This window comes from Hylobates moloch, unplaced genomic scaffold (assembly GCF_009828535.3).
Source record: "Hylobates moloch isolate HMO894 unplaced genomic scaffold, HMol_V3 SCAFFOLD_14, whole genome shotgun sequence".
Taxonomy (NCBI): Eukaryota; Metazoa; Chordata; class Mammalia; order Primates; family Hylobatidae; genus Hylobates; species Hylobates moloch.
Genome location: NW_026652289.1, coordinates 91988219 through 92011822, shown reverse-complemented (window position 1 = coordinate 92011822; position 23604 = coordinate 91988219).

The window sequence follows — 23604 nt, the reverse complement described above, 5'->3', positions numbered from 1 at the left end:
GTTGCTCATGTTGAAATCCTAGGCAGAAGTCATTCCCGAATGCCGCCTTCCATCACAGCCACATCCAGTCCATCAGCAAAGCCTGTCAGCTCTTTTTCCAGAATATGTCTTACGTGTGCACACTGCACTTCCTGTTTATCAACACTGCTCTGATCCACCATCTCTAGGTTATAGCTGTCCCCAACTGGCCTCCCTACTACCAGTCTTGCCCTTCACAAAGAAGCCAGAGTGATCTTCTCAAAATCACTTCTCAGATTATCACTGTAATCTCTCCCCTTCCCCATTTAAAAACACTCAAAATCCAAACAGAACATCATGAAGTTTGACCTTTGTCTCCTTCTCTACCTCTATGTCTTCCTATTCATTCATTAAATGAATGAAAACTTCTCAACTCACTCACTCTACTCCAGCCCCACGGGCTCCTCCCATCCGTGGGCCTCCTTGTGGCCTCTTCTCTCCGTCTGAAACTCTCTTTCCAGGATCACGTGGCTAACTTTCTCTGCTGAAGCCTAATCTTTGAACAGACCTCAAAGATTTTGTCCAAAGAGAGGACCTCCTCTGACCACACTATCTGAAGCAAGTTGTCATACCAACCTCATATTATAATGTTCTCTAGGCCTATTGCTACTGGAATCATCTTGTTAATGTTTCTTTTTCTTTGCTCCTGTATATATCACCACCGGAATATGAGCTTTAGAGAGCAATTACCTTACCTTATCTATTTTGTTCATACATTATAGATCCCCCACAAATTGAAGAAAATGATGGCAGGAGATATGACGAGTGCCATCTTCATTTCTGTGTTAATTCCTTTATTTTTATTTATTTATTTTGAGAGGGAGTCTTGCTCTGTCATCCAGGCTGGAGTGCACCGGCGGGATCTCTGCACACTGCAACCTCTACCTCCTGGGTTCAAGCAATTCTCCTGCCCCAGCCTCCCGAGTAGCTGGGACTGCAGGCATGCATCACCATGCCTGGCTAATTTTTGTATTTTTAGTAGAGATGGGGTTTCACCATGTTGGTCAGGCTGGTTTCAAACTCCTGACCTCAGGTGATCCACCTACTTTAGCCTCCCAAAGTGCTGGGATTACAGGCATGAGCCACCATGCCCAGCCAATTCCTTTATTTTTATAATATTTATAATGCCAAAGAGAATTTTAAAAACTATGCAGCTGGGAGCAGTGGCTAGCACCTGTAATCCTAGCACTTTGGGAGGCTGAGGTGAGTGGATTACCTGAGGTCAGGAGTTTGAGACCAGCCTGGCCAACATGGAGAAACCCCATCTCTACTAAAAAAATACAAAAATTAGCTGGGCATGGTGGCACACGCCTGTAATCCCAGCTACTTGGGAGGCTGAGGCTGGAGGATCACTTGAACCTGGGAGGCAGAGGTTGCAGTGAGCTGAGATTGTGCCACTGCACTGCAGCCTGGGTGGCAGAGCGAGACTCCGTCTCAAACAAAACAAAACAAAACAAAAACCTAACTATGCTGGTTGGAAAATGCCATATAAACGGACTCATGCTTAGACCGTGCTTGGGTCAACCATAACTCCAGCATGCTGCGGCAGCAGGTGATGCTGTGGGGAGGAATCAGGGCTATCTGCTTCTACTCTTGCCATCGTAGTTCAAGGGGGAGAACCCAAACTGCCCACCTTACAGGTAATGAATGAGTCTGTGGTGTCATGTGAAAAAGAAATGAGGTTTAATCAATAAAATCACTGATTTGCCCAAGAAAAGGAAAAATTCTTCTCCTGGTTTCATTTTTTATTTGGGGATAGTTCACTCAAGATCAGAGCCAGTGTCCCATGTAGACAGAGTGACCCAGCTGGGAAGTCTACGTTCCTAACTTGAGAGCAAAAGCATTGGAGAATAGATTTCAAAACTATGCTATGGGTTGTCCAACTATGAAAGGATGACAAAAACAAACAAGACCACAACCTAAGAAATAAAGAGATGTTTCTTGCAGTGCCTTCCCTGCCTTCATCGTGAGTCCTCTTGCTCTGCCAGTCCCCTGTCGGCGTTCCCATAGGGTTCTGTTTTCCTTTCCCTCATCTACACTCATCTACATCCAAAGCTTTTAAGGACTATTCACGTATCGATTGCTGTCTTCAATTAAGATGGTTTTCCTGTGCTGCAAACTTTTATCTCCACTTGCCAGGTAGTTCTTTGTTTTGTTTTGTTTTAATTAGTAGCCTTATTGAGGCAACACTGACCTGAAATAAACATCATATATTTGAGGGATACTATTGGATACATGTGATATGTGTTTACAGCTGGAAAAGAATGACCATAATTGAGATAATGGACATAATCATTACGTCCGAGTTTCCTTGTGCTTCTTTGTCATTCCTTCTACTCCTCCTTCACTTCCCCAGGGAAACACTGATCTGTTTTCACTGTAGATTATTTTAATATTCTCAAATTATATAAAGGAAATGATTCAGTATGTACTCTTTGTTGTCTGGCTTCTTCCATTCAGCTTAATTATTTTGAGATTCATTCAATTTGTGGGTATCAATAACTCATTTTGTTTAATTTCTTAGTAGCATTTCACTTCGTGGATATACCACAGTGTGTTTATCCAGTCACCTGATGATGGACATTTAAGTCGTTCCCAGTTTATGGCTTTTACAAGCAAAGCTGCTATGAAGATTTGTGTACAAATATTTGATGATCCTATCCCTCTTAGATAAATACCTAGGTGTGAAATATTTAACTTTTAAATAAACTCTAAAATTGCCTTTCAAAATGGTTGCACCTAAATTACATTTCCACCAGTAGCATCTAAGAGTTACAGCTGCTTCCACATCCTTTCCAAAACTTGGTTAGACCAGTCTTCTTATTTTTAGCAATTCTAGTAGGCATACTTCCTTAATTCAGAGCATCATGACATCTTCCCTGAATCATTACAGCCTCTTGCCCTCTGCCCTCTTCCATACCTTGTCTGTATGCTATACTTTAAGATACTACTCAGGTCTGTGATATCTTTCCACATTTCTTGCTACCTAAAAAACTATCACCTTCCACAGAATTTGCCACTCTCTCTTCAGCACCACATCCATATTCCATAACAGACATACCTTGAAGGTGCTCCTATTCCTGTGCTTATCAGTTTAACTATCTCACTGCACAGTAATGGTTTTCTGCCTGTTTCCTACCGTAGATTGTTAGCTTGAGGTCAAGGGCTAGGTTTTATTCATCTTTTCACGCCCAATTCGTTTTACACTCAGCACAGAGCCTGACACAAAAAAAGTACTTATTGTTTCTGAAAGATGGAGTGAAAGAAACCCCTGAGTTTCCACTTCATGTGAACTTGATATTTGTAATTATTGCAAGACTCTTCAAGAAAATTGTAATGAGTTGAGGATATGCTGTATGTCCAATTTTATCTACACAACAAATAATTATCTTTTCCTGTTTTCATTTCCTTTTCAAAAGATGAATTAACTTTTCATCATGTTATCTGAGAAATTTACTTTCATAAAAGGGGTGGCTAAATTGGTTATTAATATTTTCTTATATATATGTGTATATATGTGTGTATACATACATACACACAAATACACACACACACATGCCCCACACACATTTACAGTTTTTCAATGTGTCCTCCTGTACATTGGAACATTTAGTCAATAAGACAGTCAATAAGATCTTTTATTTCTTTTACTAAAGAGACAGGGTCTCGCTCTGTCACTGAGACTCGAGTACAGTGGCACGATCAGAGCTCACTGCAGTCTTGACCACCTGGGCTCAAGCGATCCTCCCACCTGAATCCTCCCACCTCAACCTCTTCCCACCCACCTCAAGTAGCTAGGACTACAGACACACACCACCACACCTGTCTAATTTAATAAGATCGTTTTGACTTACTTTATTCTTTTCTCAGTGCTACAGTTGTTGTCTTTAAATAATACCTGTAAGTATTATAGATATTTTTTGTCTGAAAAATTCATCTTAAAAATGGGAAAGAAAAGAAAAAATTAAACACAGCATTGCCTTAAGTGCATTTTAATTCACAACAACCGTTATTAAAAGTTTTCACTTTATTAAGGGACAGTGAGTTATACCACAATTCAAAGTGAAGTTTAAAATAAGATGATCAAATAGCTTCTCTAATAATTTTTCCCCTTTATGAAACTACCATTTATAGTGAAATACGGTATTCGTATTTCTGAGAAATAAACCAGAAAAGGCCACTAGCAAGAGATGATTACACATGATGTTTCCATTAAGAATTTCCATTCCTTTCAAGTTTCAGATCTACAATTTAAGCACTTACAACCCAAGGGAAAAAAGAATTCTAGGTTTGCTCAGCCCTACTTTACAGCATGAAGCAGGACTCTTGTGTGGATGCCCCAGGGACCTCTACAAAAGCCTCGTAACTGGAGCTCACGAATACTTACTACCACTCCCTACTGGGACTGAAACACAAACTGTTTAAGTGAAGTAAGGTAGATGGAACAGAATAAAAGGGATTATTTTGCATCACTCTCTCTTAATGTTCATCTTTCCTTTTGGTAAGTCAAGTATCAATAGCTAGCTGATGTTTTACTTTAATGTTTTTTTCACTATGTGTCTGTGTGTGTGTGTGTGTGTGTGTGTGTGTGTGTGTGTGTATGTAGATACATATATATATCATGCCCATCTCAGGCTTTACCAGCCAGTAGGCACAAATTTTTAACACCTAAATCCATGAGCTTATATTTAACTGCATGCCCCATCCCACTCCAGGGTAATTGGACTTGTTATGCCTTATCTTTTTTTTTTTTTTTTTTAAACAGACAGGTTCTTGCTTTGTTGCCCAGACACGAGTGCAGTGGTACAATAATAGCTCACTGCAGCCTCAGCTCCTGGGCTCAAGTGATCTTCCCACTTTGGCCTTCCAAAGCTCTGGGATAATAGACAAGAGCCACTGTGACTGGCCTGCTTTTCAATTTTGGACTCAGTATTTCCTGGAGACTCTGAAGCCTTGCCCTGATGTTTCTAGAGAGAGACTGTTAGGATTCTAGAATATGGCTCCAGTCTCTACTACTGTTCCCTGAATCCTGCAGGAATTGAACATTAGCCGTTCTCCATGTCAATCAAACTGGAAGCCTACCTCAAGCCCTGATGCCAGAGATCCTAATCACCACTCTTGCAAAGTCAGAAGAAGAGGGAGGAAGGCAGGATTTCCTGCAGAAACTCAGCTTGAGCCTCAAAATGTCACAGCAATTAGCGATCCAGCTCTTTCTTTCTCTCTAGGTGGTGGATCTAAGCCTGTATCACTAGCCCATAGACAAGCAGTTTCTCAGAGTTCTGAGGGCGGAAATCTGCTTCCATCACTATAACAGTGACTTATCTGTTCACTACCTGAGGTTTAAAGCGGTGTGCCAGACATGCCTAGGGCAAAACTTTTGAAGTAAAAGGGGAAAAATGGCTTCACTTTTAGTTTGGAAAGGAAGGTAGGCTCCCAGAGCAAGGTTGCATGACTAGCTCTCAAGTATTTAGAGATATGTAATCCTTTCAAGGTATGTAAACATGCGTGCGCACATGCATACACACTGCCACTCTAGCTGGATGCAGCAGATTAGAGATGGTGGCAAGTTCTTTCACAGGCTTCTTATGGAGAGGTGGGGGCTATTTGCCCTCCCCATGAATCTGGGCTGGCCTGTGAGTGTTTCACCAATACAGTATAGTGCAAGTGAATCTATGTTAGACGTAAGCCTAGCCTTTAAGAGGACTGGTAGCCACTGCCTTGGCTTCTTTGAGCACTGTGCCTGACTAGTACCCTGTTTGAGAAACTTTGTGGAGAGGCTCTGAGCCTACATGGAGAGGAAGAGGACTGAGGCATGTGGAGTGAAGCCCGTAGACCCTCCAGCCCAGCCCAGTCACCACTTGAATACCAGGGACCCCAGTCAACTCCACATGATGCAAAGAAATCAGCCAATTCTTGACCCATATAAAATGATCCTTATTTTAACTTATCAAGTTTTGGAATACCCTATTATGCAACGTAGATTCCTGGAGCCCTAGTTAAGGACAAATATTATAGGGTCCTCCAGGCTGTGTTCAGAACTCCCATCCCCTTTTAAGAGCAGTTCCACTTCTCATCCCCCTGTCTAGACTATTTCCACTGGGCGCAGATCTCTGGGGACCTTGAGACCAACCAGCCTCATTAGATGAGTTTCAAGTTTTCCCCTACTAGATTCACTTACTACATGCAAGGGGGTACACTCAAAATAATGGAGCTCCATTCTCTGCCCAGGCAGGACACCCTGTTACATGTACTTTATTAGTTGCCATGATCGCTATTTTAAAGTTTTATAAAAGGTTAGGAGATGAGGTTTGATCAGGAGAAAAAAGTACATCTTTTCAAAGCTTTTCTTAGAATTTGAGAGGAAGGAATTATTCAAGGATGGGAAATGTATGAGTAATTATGTTACTTTAGTCTTCCTTATTTTTTCTTTGTAATCATGAAGTTTTCTCTTCCCCAAAGCTCACATCCTAAACCCTGTGCTGCACTTCAGAATAAATTCCAAAGTTCTCAATTATTAGTCTCTGTTAGAACTATTTTCTCCTCATTTTCTCTTTCTCTTTCCATGCTAAAATTAGCATTCCTACCAGAGCTCTGTAGTTAACTTAGTACACCGTTCCAGCTCTGAGTCAGATGCCAAGAACACCTTTTCTGTCTGGCTCCCAGCGTGCCTGCATTGATGTACTACGCTGAGGTGCTGAGGACATCAATATGATGTTCAGTGATGCATAGTTGTTTCTATTCTAAGGGATATATTTGACTGTTTATAGAGCAGCAAGAAACAGCCTAATGTTCACCTGCTGACAAAATGAATGTGGATAAGATGCTTCTAGATTTCTGGTATACATGCTTGTGAGCAGTGATCAGCTAAGTTTAGGTGTGGCTTATAGGAGGCAGGAACTCACTGAATCTCAGATTCTCAGATGACCTTTTCATCTGGGCAGAAAGGCAACTTTTCTTAGCTGGGCAAAAGTAAGAAGGCTTCAGGAGTTTGATGTGTCAAATTCACCATGACTCATTTATCAGAGTGGGGGGGGGATAATTTTTTTTTTTATCTTTTCATATCAAGTTGGAGGATATTAGCCAAAAGCCCAAAAAAGAAATCAAACTGGATGAAGAAGAATTGAATGCATTCATTAGGACTTGTTCCTAGTTACACAAAAACTAGGGTGGCTGTAGGATTTATTATACAGACGAGGACACTTTGAGAGTGCAAGGAAGCACTACTAACAATTACACCATGACAGCAGGTGTGTAGGCTTGGACGGCCCTAGGCAAACAGGTATGCATTTCCACCCTTGAAATAGCCCAACTCAAGTTGTCTTATGGCAATAAAGGAGATTCACCGGGCTGCTTTAGAAGAAATGCAGCGGTTAGGTGGGCTTTGAAACAACTCGACCAGTTTCTCTTAATGTCTCTATTCTGCCTTCTGGATGGTAGCTTTTTTATACATATAAATAAATATTTCCCTAGCAATCAGACTGAGAATATAGTAGTTTTATTTCAAGACTGGTTCTTCTTGTGGTCATAGGTGGATGCCAGTAACAGTTGGCATGTTTCCTTTTTCGCATTCAGCAACAGAAAGAACACCTCAATCCCAGCATTCTAAGCAAGAATTGCAAGGCTCAGACACCTCAATGCCCACTGCTATAACTGACAAGGAAGTGGAATGTCGTGTATGGCTTCAACCAACAAGGGTTGATTGGAGCTTTGAGTAAGTTCCGTTTCTTAACAAGTACTCAGGACAGTTTGGAGATGAGTGATTTTTTTTTTCCATGAAAATTCTGGGGAATGTTTTTTAAAAAAAGAGTGGGAATGAATACTGGATAGGTAAGCAGCAAACATCTGCTCTATTGGAAACAAACCTGAAATTTAATAAAGTAGCTTTCTTGGTGCCCTGAAAGTTAAAAGAGAGGGACTCTGATATCAGACTTTCTACATGTAAACCCAGGTTTTACCTTTAGTAACCACGTAAACTTTTACCAGTTTTTTACTCTAAGTCTCATTTCCTCAAACTGGAAAATGGGGATAATGCTAATAACTGCCTTACATGGTTGCTGTGAATTAAACGAGACAATGTATACAAAATGCTTATGACACTTATGACAGAGCCTGTCATATTGTGAGAGCTTAATACACGTTAGCCTCTATTACAATAGTCATTGAAGTGATTGTTTCGCAGGATGTTCATGAGAATGTGTAAGGAAATTCTAAGGTATCAGCAGTAAAGAAATTCATGTACTTAGTTGAGGGAGAAACAGTGAAGGCAGGAATAAGAGCTGAAGGAACTGGGGTGTGAGGGCGGCATCTGGGAGAGAAGAATGATCCCAAGTAAATAGATGAGTAGAGTCAGGGTTCAGCAAATTTAAAATATTCCCATCCAAGGCGAGTCTCTCACTTTAAAACATCACAGCAGACACTCTCAGGAGCCTTTTCTAATGTTTCATGGTCAAGAAATTCTCCCTTATATTCAAGATAAATCCCTGGTTGTCACATAAGCCCGTTTTATGTCTTCACCCAGGATAAAACATAGGTAAAGATTTTAGAGACATAGAGAGCTGAGATGGAGCTTTAGAGATGTTGCGGGGGAAAAGTGACAAGGCTTAGTGACATCCATTTCTTAGTGACAGGGAGAAAAGGGTAGAGTCAGATGCAGGCCCATGATAGTGGGCATGAAAGACGAGGGAGACAATGGTATCTGTGACAAAGAGGGAGAGGGGAGAGGTTGGTCTGCTAGATAAGGAGTTGGATTTATAAATATAAGGTGGTGGTATTACCAGGACTCTGGTAATAAAATCAAAATGGTGCCAGAATAGCAAAGAAGACATTTTCTCTTTTTCTCTTTCCTCTCCTAGATAAGCAGGAAGCTAAAAAAGAAAGGGCGGGGGGACAGAAAAAGATGTTGCAATGACAACTTTTAGCAACATGTACACATCAAAAATTGATTTAATCCAGTCCTACTTTCTGGTGTGAGTGTAGCAGTGGGCGTGGTAGTAACGGTTGGCTTTTCTTTGCCTTACAGGGGCTTTTATAACAAAAGTGGCCCTTTGCCCCAGTCATCTATCGAGTGAGTCTTCTGTCTTACAAATGCACAGTCTGAATCACTCACAACAACCACAGACGTGCAGCAATTTTTGCTTTCCTGTGTTTTCCTATAAATTTTCTGTGGGATTGCATTTGGGTAGACTCTTGAATTTAAAATGAAATTACATTTTCTCATGATTGGTTTCAATAAAAGATAAACTAGATTATCTACATTTTGGTTGTTTATTAATATAACTGAATTAAAGATAAGTTCTCCAACAACTAAATACATTTTAATTACAAAAAGTTATATGAGGTTTTATAAGTACTTAATTTAACTTGCTATATACACTTAGCACCAGGTAATCATTTTGCATTGAAAATAATGAGGAATAAGGATCCATTGTTGAAGTTTGTACTTTGATTTGGGAGGTGCAAATAGCTAGTTGTATCACTGATGGGAAATTGAAGTTCTAGAGAGAATAATGTCCCACTTAAAAGAGATAATATGAAAATAATTTGTTTGTTTCTTGTGATTTTGCTCTTCAAGTACACTTTGCTTGTGAGACCAATTATAGATTTTTCATACAGAACCATTATCTCCATCATCAAATTGATGGCAAATAACACGCTTTTTTTTTCAAATAGTAGTTTCTCAAAGGATAATTGCAACTGAATGAATGAATGAGTAAATAACTAAATGTACCTATTATACTGGAGAAAATCAATTCAGAGTCCTGAATTTGTTCATGAGAAGCATCAAAATAGTATGTGTATTGATGCAAAGTTATGGACATAGTAAAGTTGCATTTTGTGTTTTAAGCTATATCTGACCCTGATTTATTAATATGTTTAAGAATTTAATTCTTGCTTAACTACTTGACCTACTACTGTCCACTAGTCTCAATTATTTAACAGCTTAAACTGACACTTAATAAGTATGTAAATGGAAGGCACCCTAACATAATACAGGTATCTTCCTAAGTGCCAATTATATGCCTCAACATTCCCTTCAATTTGAATGTGTTAGTAAGAATCTAATTACACTGGTTTATAGCTGATGGAATTACAGAAGGAGAAGATTTCTCTCCTACATACTTATTAGACCTCAATAAGTGTTCCTTTGCAATCTGTTGCTATTCAATTACCAAGTAATAACTGTCTTAATGAATCTAATTGAAATGCTTATTTCAGACTCCTATCACACCAAAAAAAGAGGCTTCACTTGGAGTGCTGCCACTGGATGGGGCCTGACTTGTTTATCCAGAAAGAAGTGACTTCCCTGGGAAGAAGGTTGCATTTGTGAAAGCCTGTGCAGCATTTCAAGGACATTCATGTCCTCATCATTCAGGTTTCAGAAAACTGAAGCCCCTACTCAAAAATCTTACTAGTCAAGCCCATGCCTGTGTGCGCACTTATACAGTCATTCTGCCTGAATTTTTCCCTCACCATGAGAAGCTTTTGTTCAGCTTTCCTCAATGAAGACAAAATAATAATAATTAAAATATCAGTAGCTAATATCTGTAGGGTACTTACTAGTGCCAGTGCTGCCTAAACACTAGTTTAACCTTCACAAGTCCCCTAAGAGAGATACATATGTTTACTGACTCCATTTAACAGATTTGGAAACTGAGTATAGTTTAGTCTTTGGCAGAGGGCAAATTCATACACTGTATAGGTTAATAAGTGGCAGAGATCATGATACAACTGCAGGCCCACTGGCTTTGGAGCCTCCCACCCACCTGCAAAAACTATCACAAAAGCAAAGACATGAAATAAATGTTATTTTAGTTGATGCAACCTCTTGTTTCTTGGGAAACTGAAACTTTAAACTCACACGGCAAATATGAAACTAGCTCCAAGTCTCCTGAGCCCCAGTCCTGTGCACATCAACCTACACCATGCTGCCATGCTGCATTAAAAAAAAACAAACAAAAAAACAAAAAACAACAAACAAACAAAAAAACACTCATTGAGCTTGGTATTCTATGTAATACTCTCTGCATCCCCATTCTTTGGTAGCTTTTTTTTTGGATCCACAACTGGGACATAAAATGCATTCATCTCAAGGTCGTGATTGGAATTTGTTTGGAAGATATATTAGAGGACAGTTCACTGTGTTTATTTCATTTAAAGAAAAAATTTAAAGTTTTATTGGCCCAAACAAAAAAGTGATATTAATTCAAGATAATGGCAAATCACTTTGACAGGCACAATTTTTATGCAGATTCTGTGAAGCTCCCTCTTTTAAAACCACCCCTGGAGATCTGGGCATAGCCATGAACCTGCTCACACAGATGGGCTCAGCCCAGAGACTCCCTGAAAAGTGAAGTTCTCCTCAGCAGTATGTGACCCTTCTTGAGTTGCTTCCTCACTGTCAGGCTGAGGGATAGATGCCATGGTCCATCATTGGGACATCTGCAGCGTGAAGTTTCTTCCTCTCCAAAAATGATGATAATGTGGTCATTTCAGGGGTTTCAAGGATTTCTGGTGAACAATATCTCTACGGAATATACAAGGATTTTAGGTGCAGTCCAAATAAAGGATTTGACAAGAATAAAAACAACGCTTTATATAAATTACCTCGGTTTGCTAAAGAGTCACCTTATCACTTACACAGGTGTGGTGTTCATCTTTAACCATTGGTCCTTTTTCAGTAGCGTTTGGTTTCATTGCCCTATGTATGAATAGACAGAGTTGCTCAGGTCTGTTCCCGTCCCATTTTTCTCATTTGAAACTATGTTGTTTCCCTCCAAACACCTGTTGTGGTCAGTGCTAATTCCAGGGGCTTAATTTCCCCTTTGCATTCATCCAGAAACAGTTTGTTGTTGTTTCCCCAGAAAGGGTCTCACTCTGTCACCAGGCTAGAGTGCAGTAACACGATGGTAGCTCACTGATAATCTCGAACTCCTGGGTTCAAGTGATTCTCTTGCCTCAGCCTCCCATCCAAGTAGCTGAGACTACAAGTGTGAACCACTACACCAGCTAATTAAAAAAAATTTTTTTTTTTTTTTTTCTGAGACAGAGACTCGTTCTGTTGCCCAGGCTGGAGTGCAGTGGTGCGATCTCAGCTCACTGCAAGCTCCGCCTCCCAGGTTCACGCCATTCTCCTGCCTCAGCCTCCCGAGTAGCTGGGACTACCGGTGCCCACCACCACGCCGGCTCATTTTTTTGTATTTTTAGCAGAGACGGGGTTTCATCATGTTAACGAGGATGGTCTCGATCTCGTAACCTCTTGATCTGCCCGTCTCGGTCTCCCAAAGTGCTGGGATTACAGGCATGAGCCACTGTGCCCGGTATTTTTGAAAATTTTTTTGTAGAAACAGGGTCTTGACGTGCTGCCCAGGCTGGTCATGAACTCCTTGCCCCAAGTGATCCTCCTGCCTTAGCCTCCCAAAGTGTTGGGATTACAGGCATGAGTCACGGTGCCAGTCTTCTAAGAAGCAGTTTTTAAAGAGCAACAGGTCCTTGTAGTTATCTAGTTAACACAGTGTCAAAATTATGAGCCTGCCAACAGGCCATAATTTCTTTTATATGGAGAGAAAACAATATGATAGAAGGGAGTTATTTAGCCTCTTGAGGAAGCCCTGAGTTCACCCAGCCAGACGACCTGATAGTTTTGAGTGCCATTAATTTGCTGAGCTCTGGGCAAGGTTCCTTCCCTCCCCTTAGGACTTGCAGCCTGGAGAACTACAGCTTATTATTGTTGGAAAACTCCCGGGAATGCCCTTACAATGATGTACACGGGAAATTTGAAGTGGGGAACAGAGAATACACAATGGTGAAATGACAGTTTAACTTAATCCTGTCTTTTCTAAACAGAGAAAGCTCAGAACAAGGGTTTATACAAACAACCAGCAGGCAGGGACCAGCTCTATGCAGAAAGAGTAGTTTACGGAACAAAAAATGGACAATAATTTTTATGTCCAAAATTGATAGTTTTGAAAATGACTAAGGATTATAAGAACTTGAAATCTTTTATATTGAAATTTTAAAATATTTTAAATGTGAAATTGTGAAATGTGATATTTTAAAGGTGAAATTGTATACTTTCAAGCAGTAAATTTAACAGAGAATGTGAACCTTCTTCTGAAACAGAATAGATTGTAAAGTGTTTACGGAATATACACTACATATGGTATTCCTATTTAATTTTTTTCAAAATAGTGAGTTGTTTGGTTTTAAATTTTTACAGGGTTATTTATTAAATGTATTTTTTATTTATGTATTTATTATTAAATTATGAGTAGTTTTACTTTGTTGTTTCTTTAAGGCACGGGTCTTTGAAGAGTTTGCATTGCTCTGTGAGTTACCAGAGGACTGCAATCTTTAATCCAATTCAGACCAGGCTTGCATGTGCTCAGGCCTGTTGCTCCTTATCAGAGGCCCACAAGGAGCTCTCAGTACAGCTGCAGCCTTGGAGAATTTCCCTGTCTCCTCCTGTTCTGTCTCTCTCCTCCTCCTCCTGCTTCTCTTCCCTGCCTCTCCCCCACCCCTATACAGACACACACACACACACACACACACACACACACACACACACACACACACAGAGACTACTCCTTGGCTCTTTAACTTTCCTTTTAAGGCATCAAAATCAATTTTGGGACTCTCTTTGGTACAAAGAGTTGATATGGATTTGATATGGATAGAGTTGACTGATCTCTACTCTGGGTTTGAAGATGCTGATGCAAATGGAAAGGAAATAATCCCAGGCTATTGTGACAGATGACATGATGTAGAAGGAAGAGCACAGGACTGAAGGTGGAGAATCACTTGTTTATGCAACACATATTTCCTGAACGTCAAATACGAGGATAAAGCCATGAAGGAAATAGAGCCCTGTTTCTGCAGAACACACGTTCTGGTTGGAGAAGACAAGTAGCGAATATACCAACAAATAAGAGAGTATTTGATGATGATGAGTGTTTTATGAAGGGGATAAAGAGTGACTGCAGCGCTCAGAAGGAAGCCATTATTTTAAGTAGGGAAGGTCTTCTGTAAGAAGGTGCTATTTAAATTGAGACATTAAAGGTGTGCAACTTTGGATAAATTGGAAACAAGAAGGGAAGTGCATTCTATGGGATCTACTAAGAGCAGAGAGTGACGACCAACTCCAGACCCCAAAGCAAAAGGAGAGTGAGGCTACTGGTACTTGGAGGCAGAGAAAGCCATGTGGAGAGGGCGGCCCGACTGAGCCAAAACCTTCAGTCTGTTGGTCTTGAGCTATTTGAGGGTCTGTTATGTGCAGGATTAGGCTCGGCACTATCGAGGATCACAAAAGTGTGTGAGTTATGGAGGCTTCCAGCAATAGGCTTACAGTCAAGAATGGGAAACAACACATATGCACGTAATTTGATTGAAATGCAGGAAGTCTTAAGGATCATAGGAGGAGTTCAGATAAAGACTAGAAAGTTCTCAGGTGCCAGATTGCTTCCAGCCAACAGATCAGAGGAACTGTCATAGAGGAGGTGGCTGTGTGTGCCCTGGACCTCAAAGGAGAGAGATGATATTCAGATGTGTAGCAGTGATGGGCAGAAGCACATTTTAAGTGGAGGGAATGAAACAGGATAAGCAAATGGCTGGTGATTAAAAAACTCTGGTTGCGTGTGCAGAAAAGAGAAATCTTAGTTTGAGTGGAGCCTCTGCCACATGAAAGGGATTTAGAGTTTGCTGTTTCTGTGAATCTGTCCGTCTTCACCCTCATGCTGTTCTCCTTTCCTTTTTTAACCTATATCTTTTCTCTCTTTGTTTTGTTGACTTTCTCTTTTTTGTTTTCCGTTGTCCTTTTTTATGAGTGGAGCATTTCAGTGCAAGGGCAAATGGGAGTGGAGTGGGGTTCTGTGGAATGTCAGAAATGCATGCTTAACCTAGATTTCCCAAGCTCTCACTCAGTCTTATCCCAGGGATCACTTGACATGATGGGAAATGATGAGAAAAAAATAAACAATGTGATCCCAGAGCAAAGCTTATTTACTTTATCCGTTTAACCCAGTTCTACTGCTTCTCTCTCCATTTCCCAAGAACCAGGGGCAGAAAACATGAGAAAGCAGAAGAGAGACAGATTTTAGAGAACGTGAGTTTGTCGTTTGTCCTTCTAAGATGAGAGGCCATGTCTGCCACCACCAGTTTCAGGGAACAACTGATTCATTTCACAGCCCCACCAATGTATACAACCTGGCTTGTTCTCGAGCCAGGTGCTTTCTCATTGGTGACAGAGCAGCAGTACTTTCCAGCATGCTGTACAATTACCCAGACTGGAGGCCCTTCCTCTGCATGCACTAGCCCCACTTAAGAAAAGATACATAAACTCTCCTGGCCTATGCTGTGTTTTTGGTTTTTGTTTCTTTATTCATCATCAAAGCCCAGTTAAAGTGGAAAACTTAAGCTCAATGCATTTCCACAGATTTCTCTAAGTGCTCTCATGAGGCTCAACAGTACACACTCAATAAATGCACATTGAATAAATGAATAGTTGCAAAAGGGTATCTGGGTTAAAGAATCATGATAATTATGATACAAAATGTACTCGAGTTGCCATTCATTATTTTATCTTTGTCTTTCCAGTAAGCCTTGACCCCATTGTGGAGAGAAACAATACTTTGATTATTTTTAAGTTTCCAGCTACTAGAAGACTATATATGGTCCATAATAGGCCCTGAATGCATACTTGTTTGAAGGAATAAATAACTAAATCACTGAATAAACAATCCTGTCTTCTAAGCCAATTTAGGGAAATGATGGGAAATAGTAAGCCCCTTCTCAACATGAAAGCCATGTTGGGAAGGGCCTTGTATAGAAGACTCAGGATGGTGCATTTTATTATTTATTCTTTTTGCTATAGGGGATGACTGAAGCATTTTGAGTAATCAGTGAATGATTTAGTGGTCAAGGCTGTTTTATAAAGATTATTCTGATGGTTATGTAGAAGATGGATTGCTGTGGTGATAAATCTGATGTATGTCTAAGCTTTTGTTGTTTTCAAAAAGTAACAATGAAAACTTCAATGAACAAGGGGCTTTAAGTTCAACAATAGGTATGGTTGCCTTAATTCTATTGCTTACTGATGGGAACAAAATGTACTTTACCCAGCTTACATGGTCTAAAGGTGTTGTACAGTTTTAGAAGACAACATGTCCTCATGAGACTAGTATAAGTTAAATGTGCTCAATTATTTGTCATTTCTGTAAAGTACGAAGTCTCAAAGATCTTCCATGTCCTTAATCGCAAAAAACAAGACAATCTTCAAACTAGGAAAGAGAAATGTTCCCATTCTCATTTATTAAACATCCCTCTGACAAAGAAACAATGCTCTTTAAAGTGCTGGTCCTAGAATTGTAAGCTTTTTGTAGCCACTCTAAGGTTTGAAAAGTTAAACTTGTAGAAGCAGATTGTTTTGTTTGTTTTTGGCCATCTGAATAGCTGGCATCTAATGGTCACACATGCTATTTTAGTTAACCACTTGGGATTTTCTTAGTCAGAGCCAACTGAAATATGTTGGGCTGTAGCAGAGAATAACTCAAATCCATCTACCCATGATTTTTTGCACCTGTAAAACCATTCGAACACCTCTTTGTTAATATATCATCATAAATATTGATTACTCACTGTGATATACAGCTATACATTTTTTACAGCTCCTCTATCAAGCATTGGAGTCTATTTCCCCTACTTTCTGATCTGGACTGGCTTTGTGACTTGCTTTGACCAAAAAGAGGTGGCAGATGTGATTTTGTGTGATTTCCAAGCCTCTTGTTAATGAGGCCTGGGAGCATCCTCTCTCATTCTCTTAGAATACTGCATTTTGAAAGAAGTCTAGGCAGCCTCTTTGAGGTTAAGAGATCACAGGAAGACAGTGAAAGAGACCATTTGACAATAGAGATCCATCTGTCCCAGATGTCCTAGCCAAGACCCAAGGTATATGAGGCTATCGGGGACAACCAACCTCACAGACAAATCTACTAACTGACTGACTGTGAATGCATAAGTAAGCCTAGTCAACACTCTGTGGAAGAGAGGTAGGCTCTCCCAAATGAGCCCTGCCAAACTGTCTTACAGAACTGTAAGGAAATAAATGGTTATTGTTGTCAGCCATCAAATGTGAAGGTATTGTGGTAGACAGAATCCTAAAGATGGCCCTTCTAAGATTCCCATTGCCTGGTTACTCAATCAAATACTAATCTAGGTACGGCTGTGAAGGGATTTTTCAAATATAATTAAAGCCCCAAGTCCGTTGACCTTCCAATATGATCCTTATGTGATCTTATAAGATATTTAAATGAGCACTTAAGAGCAGCAAGTTTTCTCTGGCTGGTAGCAGAATAAAAACTCATAGGGATATGAAGAATAAGAAGGATTTGAGGCCAGGCATGGTGGCTCATGCCTGTAATCCTAGCACTTTGGGAGGCCGAGATGGGTGGATCACTTCAGGTCAGGAGTTCAAGACCAGCCTGGCCAACATGGTGAAACCCAGTTTCTACTAAAAATACAAAAAATTAGCTGGGTGAGATAGCACGTGCCTGTAATCCCAGCTACTCAGAAGGCTGGAGCACGAGAACTGCTTGAACCCGGGGGACGGAGGTTGCAGTGAGCAGAGATTACAGAGATCGCTCCTCTGCACTCCAGCCTGGGCGACAGAGTGAGACTCCTTCTCAAAAATAAAGAAGGATTTGATATGGCCTTACTGTCTTAAAGATGTAGAGGGCCATATGACAAGAAGTAAAACAACCTCTAGATGATAAGAGCAGCCCCTGCTGACTGCCAGCAAGAAAACTGGGACCTCAGTCCTACAGCCATAGGAAACTGAATTCTACCAACAGTCTGAGACAGGTGTGAGCAGATTCTTCTCCAGAGCCTCCAGATAAGAGCACAGTTCAGTTAACACCTTGATTATAGATTCGTGCAACCCCGAGTGGGGAACCCTGTCCAGCTGGCCCCCGTTTCTGACCTACAGAACTGTGAACTAATAAATGAGTGTTATAAGTCTCCAAGTTTGTGCTAATGCATTATGTAGCAATATGAAACAAAAACAAGAGTTTATTTCATAACAATCGATGACAAATATACACATGAAGATTTTTACAATACATAGAAAAGACATAGCATGGAGCAGAAGATTTCAACTCTCTAAATCAAAATCTTTTGGAGACCACTTTTAAAATACCAATGCCTGGGCCCACCCTAGAGATGCTAATTTAATTGTTTAATTATTCTGGGGTGTAGTCCAGGCCTTGGTGGTTTTAAAAACCTCTCCAGATGATTCTAATGTACAGCCAGGCTTGAAAAGCACCAATATAAACAAATTATATAGGACAGATAAATAGATAAGAGAGAGGGGGAGATTTTCACCCCATCTTCCCTCCTAATCCATCCACTGTGAGATGACCATCTCGAACCTGTTGGTTACTCTATCTGTTGGGTGCTTTTGACTAGAAGAAGCAATACCTGACCAACAATGGGACAAGAAGAACATTTGCCAGGCGCAGTGGTTCATGCCTGTAATCCCAGTACTTTGGGAGGCTGAGGACTGTGGATCACCTGAGGCCAGGAATTTGAGACCAGCCTGGCCAACATGGTGAAATCCCATCTCTACTAAAAATACAAAAATTAGCTGGGCATGGTGGTGCGAGCCTGTAATCCCAGCTACTTGGGAGGCAGAGGCAGGAGAATCGCTTGAACCTGGGAGATGGAGGTCGCAGTGAGTCGAGACCGCACCACTTCACTGCAGCCTGGGCAAAAGAGCGAGACTCCGTCTCAAAACAAATTAAACAAAATAAAAACATTCATGTCTCCTGTAACAGGAAATCCAAACCTGAGGGTCTTCAAAGTTGGTTAGGTTAGCAGCTCTACACAGCCATTAAGGACTTGAGGTCTCTCGATCTCTTTACTATGCCATCTTCAGCATGTGAACCTTTCCCCCAGCCTGCTTTCATGGTACCAAGATGGCAGCTGCTGATCCATGCACCATCTATTGCTTCCACTACCGGAAAGAAGACTTTTCTTCATGTTTTCCCTTTTTCTTAGAAAAGACAACCTTCCTCAAAGCCCTCCCACACTTTTGCTCAGATTCTACCGGCCAGAATTGAGTCACGTGTCTATGCTCTCGCTGAAGGAGAGACTGGAAAAGAAGTATTTTGCATTTTCAGACTCTGTAGGTGGAGGTGACCACTCCCAGCAAGTTAGAAGTAGGTGTAGGTGGGTGGATGGTTAGTAGGTAGACAGCCAAATACTCTGATCCTCCACACATCTCTTTATCCTGATATAAAGACACAGTATTTGTGTGTCTATATAGATATAGATATGGATATGTACTCAGGAATGGGATTATATTATAAATGCTCTTTACTATGGTCATCCTCCCTGTCACATTCTGTTATTGTTGTTATTACCATTTTGACTTCCCGCACTTTATTCAGTAACATACGTTAACACTTGGTGTTTATGCCTTAATAATTTCCTCAATGCTTATATAAATCATAGAATATACATATACTTATAGAATGGAAGTGTGTCATTATTTATTTACCAAAAGAATATTATGCAGTATATTATGACAATCCTTTTAAGTATGTAGAAACACTTAGGTACCTAGCTTACTAGTCTTTAAATGTTATCACTGCTTCCCAGCTCCTCCCACTTTTCCTTCCTATTCAACTTTCCTTTCTATCTCCTTCAACTTTTATCAGAGTCCAGCTAAGCATGAGTACAGAGCTTCCTAGCCTCCCTCATACTTTGTTGTTTGGGATGTCAGGGTAATGTAGTTATGAAGCAGAATGTTCTCTACGTTCCCTTCTGTCTTTCAACTAGTTGCTTGCTCTTAGAGAAGTTTTCAGGGTCTTCTGACACTCCCGTTTAGTTTCTAAGATCTTTCATTCTCTTTCTGCTTTCCCAGTGAAAGCCTGTAATTAATCTGTCCCTCCTAAGCTTCTGGAAGCTACCTTCTCTCCTGAGGGAAATATAAGACCTCAGAGTGATATTTTACATTTCCAAACATGCCACATTCCCCATGCCTTTTGCCACTCACATGGTGGAAGGATCCTAATTATAGGGCTGAAGGGGAATTCATTCTTTCTAGACTCCCTGCCTTCCTTTTCAGTGTTTATTCTGACACTGAAGGGAGTTTTTTCACAAAGCTCTAAAACTCAACCATTCTGCCAAGAATTTTAGTTGTGTTGTTTTTACGAACTGTGACTTTTCCTGTTATGTTTTAATCAGATGTGAACAAAACCAAATAGTTGTTAGACACGTTTATACAGGGATTATCTTATAGATTTCTGTCAAACATAGTCAACCTGAATCTTTCTTGTATGTCTTCTAAATAACTGCATAAATATACTGGTGTTCAAATAAACATGAGAGGAAGAGAAGCAAAAGATAAGATCACTGGCAAAGACATAAAAGATTCAAAGGGAAAAACTGCAAAATATTGTAGCTCTTGGCCACCATCAATTCTGGCACAGGGCAGTAACTTTGTTAGGCTAGAGCCTGACATGATTCTCACCAAATGTGTATAAGGCCCAGTGTAGCAGGGGTCTCAAAATGTAACCAATGTGTTTTCAGTGTTCCCAGGGTACACATTTTAGATACTGGAGATTTAGAAATTGTTCAACTCGGGAGATTTCATATGTACAGTAAAAGCATTCTAACTCCAGAGCTATCTCCTAATTCCCTGGCAGTGGGTGACTAATCTAAAACCAAGAGATACACGTCTGTTACAGGAAAAGGGTCCTGATCCAGACCCCAAGACAGGGTTCTTGGATCTCTTGCAAGAAAGAATTCAGGGCAAATCCACAGTGCAAAGCAAAAGCAAGTTTATTAAGAAGGTAAAGTTGTGAAAGAACAGCTACTCCACAGAAAGAGTAGGGTGCTTCCAAAAGTAGGAGAAACACATCCACCCTAGGTACAATGCTTGTGTGTGTATGTGTGTGTGTGTGTATATATATACATCATATATATATATGATGAAAAAAGATTATGGGGAGATGTGCTCTGCTACAAAGGTTTGTGATAAGGGGTTAATTTTCTTAAGAATCAATATTATTATCTTTCAAGCAAAATTAGGAACGCTTTTGTTCTCAAGATAACAGGATTTTAGGACAATCCCAAGTCTGAGTCTGTTTAGTAAACATTATCAATCTGTTCCCTTAACTGTAAACATCTAGAGGCTAGGAATGCCTAACTTTCTGGGAATGCAGCTCAGCAAGTCCCAGCCTCATTTTCCTAGCCCTCACTCAAAATGGGGTCGCTGTGGTTCGAACGCCTCTGACATGTCCAGTTATGCAATAACTTAATTTTTTTCAACAATGGGGGTAATTTTCTCTATGGCGGCTTTATGCCTTTTGATTCCTAGGCTCATTTTAAGGAAACAAGATCTTCCTATTGAATGGTCTTGGTATTGACATTCTTGATGTAAGTTGGAACCGTGGAAACCCTAATGAAATAGTGTGACATACAACCAGGCCATTAAATGCCAATTCCATTTTGGCTGGCTAGCCTGGTTGAGATTACCCCAAAACATCTTCCCTCTCCTTAAGGTAGTCCATAGCTACAACAGAAGGAGGAACAGAATTACTTCTCCTAAAAGAGAACTTGTTAAATTGAGAAAATTTACTTTTTAAAAAGTAGGGGGAGGGGAAGAATGGCAGGGAACTTTGCAAAAGGGGTGTGGTTTTCCTGACATCCTTAACTGGCATGCTGTCACAGACGAGAGGATTTTGCTCTACTAATTATTTCATATTTTCCCAAGTTGTCATTACCATAATAATGTCATTGTCCTCAAAGCTACCTGCTCTCTATTCATCTTCTTCCTTGCTTTCTGTTATTCTTGAATCTAGGAAAGAAAAGACAAAGGAGAAAATGGGGTTTTCCAGCTTTTTGTGTGGTTGCCCTTTGAGACACAGAGAAGGCCCAGGCTGCCACAGCATCTCCATTCTGAGTTCCTGCTCTGGATGCTAGCCATGTACTCACACCATGCTCTGCCATTGCCTGGCTATTCCGCCTGGGTCCTAGTTCTGTCCCGAGTTCTGTCTTTTGGTATTTTTATAATTTCCACATTTCATCAGTTTATTCCCAGTATCTCCAGCAAAAAAAAAAAAAAAAAAAAGAAACATTTTATTTAGACACTCTAGGAACCAAAGAACATCAAGGTCGATCATAATCATAGATACCTTCCTTGCAGTGAAATCCAACATTCTGGGAGTTTGTTTTCAGTGGTAAATAAAGATTTAATCTTTTCTTGGGACTAGATAACTAAACAAAGTCAGGGGCTGTTTCCAGGATTTTTTTTTTTCCTTTTTAAAACAAACTTAGAATAGAAATGTACAGAGAATTTTCAAAAATGTATGTTTGAAAGAAGCATGTTTCAAAACATGTCAGTTTTAACGATTCTAAGCAGTTTTTAATATTTTTGTACTTTTTTCTAGACTCATATATATGTATATATATTTAAAATAATTTGAACTCTATTGCTTTCTTCCATTTTAGTGTTTTGCTCTTTTCTCTCATTTATGATATTCATGTAAATTAAGCAAACCACATGATGTCAATCATTTCTACCTCTATGAAGTGTGGGTTCCATAGGTAGTTGGAAATAATAGCTTACTAAGTCCTGAAAAGCTGATGGAATTTTTCAGGGTGAAGTCTTAACTGGGCAGCCAGAAGAGGCTATCATCAAATCAGATCGAATCGTAAGAATTGATCTCAAATTTATGAGTCACTCCAGTAACATGCAGACCAACAAAACTCCAAATTGCCTGACTCTGTCTCTGAACCTGAGATGTCATTGAACTTTGAAGCCTAATTCATATCCCAAATGCTCTCTAAAACTCTCTAAACTTTCACATTTGCAAATGTACCCCAAGGGTTCCATTTCTTTCTTATACTTTCCAAAGCTGTCTCCCAAACCCATGGAATGCTCATTTGAGAATGGTTAAAGAATGCTATAATCCTCTTATCTGAAAACCTGATTTGCAAATGCTAAGAAGGTGTATATGCTTTTACTATGCTTATTAGCATTAAGAGTTGCAAATGTCTGGTAAGGCCCTGCCAGCTGACTTAGGATAAGATGCTGGGGCAATCACCAAATTTGTTTCTTCAACAGATTTTTTTGTGTGCTTACTCTAATGCCTCACAGAAGGCTAGGCAGATCAAATGATCAGAAAAGTTTAAGATAGTCTATCTTTAAGATAGTCCGACTCCTAAAGATCTCCCAACCATAGGGAGCAGTGGAAAAATCGTAACTGTATTTAACTCCCAATACACAACCACAGCTCAATATGAAGAAATTCCAAAGTAAAAAATAAACACATTCTCCCCAGAGACTTTCTGCCAGTCCACAGGTGTAGATCTGGCAAGATGCCCAGAAACTTAGATGGGTAAAATTTGGACACATCAGGTTAGTTCCTTGTAATATCTCTGAATGCATCCTTTTGGTTGCTTTCAGCCTACACCTTGTCAATTCAGCCATGGATTCTTTTTTCAAATAATTGATTTGGCATGTTCATTATGAAGGCTCAGCATGTGACTGATGTCACTGAATGTTCCATTTTTCATTGGAAGTTTGGCACG